Source organism: Callorhinus ursinus, unplaced genomic scaffold (genome assembly GCF_003265705.2).
Source record: "Callorhinus ursinus isolate GAN/ISIS: 27379988/994484 unplaced genomic scaffold, GSC_fseal_2.0 scaffold18, whole genome shotgun sequence".
Lineage (NCBI taxonomy): Eukaryota > Metazoa > Chordata > Mammalia > Carnivora > Otariidae > Callorhinus > Callorhinus ursinus.
In genome coordinates this window covers 36,415,462-36,417,771 of record NW_027397080.1, presented here as the reverse complement: position 1 = coordinate 36,417,771, position 2,310 = coordinate 36,415,462, and positions in this window count along the sequence as shown.

Genomic DNA, 2,310 nt, shown 5'->3' with positions numbered 1-2,310 from the left:
GCGGCGGCGGCGGCGACGCAGAAGTCGCGTCAGGGCGCGAGGCGCAAGCGTGTGCACGGCGTCCCGGCGGCCTACCCGCGCCGGCCCCCGGCGCCGGGCCACGGGAGGCGGGGAGGAGGCAGGCGGGAGGCCCCGCCCCCGGGCGCCGAGGCCCCCGCGAGCGCGCTGCCGCTCCGGGCGTGCGCGGCCGCGGCCCGAGCTCCGCTCAGGGGCCGCCCTCGGCCCCGAGCCCCGCCATGGCACCCCACGTCACAAAAGCCTGCCGCCGTCGCCGGGAGTGACGCGAAGGCGTCGCGCCGTCGCCCGTGACGCCGGGAGTGTGCGGCCGTCGTCCGCATGAGTGACGCGCTGGTCGCCGCGCCCGCGGGGCCGGAGGCGGGAGTCGCTCGAGTGCAGCTTCTGCGTCCTGGGCGGCGGCGGGTTCTCGCTCCCGCGGCCCGGGCCGTCGCGCCTCCCTAGGCCCACCCTTCGCTCGCTCGCAGCCAGTCCCCGAGAGGCCCCCGCCGCTGTGGTCCAGGCCCCGCGCCTCTTTCGCGACAGCCTCTTACCCGCCTCGCGTGCCCAGGCCTCGCCCAAACGTCAGCACGTCGCCCTCCTCAAAACCCTGCAAAGTTTAACGTTTAGGCGAAGCTGCGGAAGCCTTTGGAGAGAAGCCGTGAAGGACCTCCCGGGTGGGAGAGCAGATTGACTAGGTCCTCGGGCCGGTCTGGAGGCACCGGGGGCTGGAGATACAGGGTCGTGGCATGACCGTGAGCGCGCGCCCGGCCGCCTGGATGCAGGCTGAGAGTGGGCAGTGAGTTGGTGCTTCCTAGGGGAGCGCAGCAAAGGGGGACGGGAGGCCAAAGAATGGCGGTGCTGCACCGTGGGCTCAGAACTGAGGAAGAGGAGAATCCGGACGTGAAGGGATGGCGTCAGTGGAAAGGCACCCTGCGCGTTGACTTGGGGATCCCACCGGAGTGGAAGAACGCGGTGGTAGAGTGGGGGGCCTGGAATCGAGGACGTGAAGGTGGCTGCTCTTTGAATACCTACCTCTGGGCTAGGTGTGACGGTTGGCGCGATGGAGGAGAAGCGCCCTGGTGGAGAGGAGACGCGAAACTCAAGTCGGGGGGTGAGGGACCACCCTCACTGTGACTGAAGTTTCCTGTCATTGCGCATGTCTTCAGGGAGAAAAAAAGCTGAGAATGAGGCCCTCAGATTTTTTTTTTTTTTTTGAGATTTTAAGTAATCTCTACACTAAGCGTGAGGCTGGAACTCGGAACCCCCGAGAACAAGAGTCGCGTGCTCTTCCGACTGAGCCAGCCAGGCGCCCCTAGGCTGTCAGAATCTTGCAGGACTGCTGGACATAATTGGTGGGGGCGGGGTTGGGGTGAGGGGAGGACAGTACGTAACTGCAACAAGAAAGCATTTACTTGGAAGGACTTGGGGGTCTGAGGGTGAATCAGAAGGAATGAGGACACTTTCCCTGCCTGCTCTCAATTTGAATATACGCAGAACATAAGAAAAAAAAAAAGACACCAAAATGTTAATGTGGGGTGGCAGGTATTCATGGGTGGTAGGATTAAGGGTGCTTTGAATGTCCTTTATATATATATTTTTTAATTCCTTGACTTAGTTTTTTATGGTGAACATGTATTTTTTTTTAAAGGTTTTATTTATTTCACAGAGAGACATAGCAATAACAGGAACACAAGCAGTGGGGAGAGGGAGAAGCAGGCTTCCTGCCAAGCAGGGAGCCCGATGCAGGGCTCCATCCCAGGACCCTGGGATCATGACCTGAGCCGAAGGCAGACGCTTAACGACTGAGCCACCCAGGCGCCCCAAACATGTATTATTTTTTAAGAATTTTTTTACTTATTTGAGACAGAGGGACGATGAGCAGGTGGAGAGGCAGCGGGAGAGGGAGAAGCAGGCTCTCTGCTGAGCAGGGTGCTGGATGTGGGGCTTGATCCCAGGACCCGGAGATCATGAACGGAGCCGAAAGCCCACACTATAGCCACCTGAGCCACCCAGGTGCCCCTGAACACGTATTTTCTTTTACATTCACAACAAATACTAGAGCTATTCACATTTTAAAAACAAACACCTTGATGGCTTCCCCAGTGTGCCCAGAACATACTAACCTGAATTCAAATGCATTGTGGTCCAGCAGTACCAGCTCTCTTACCTTCTTCCTACTCCCTGTTTGGAACTTAATGGACCAACAACTGAAACTGCTTGTGGCATATGCCTTTCTCACCTCTGCACATGCCACCCCCCAAACTCAAGTCTTAGTCCAGGGACTGAGATTCAGATAAATGTCACCAACTTGAA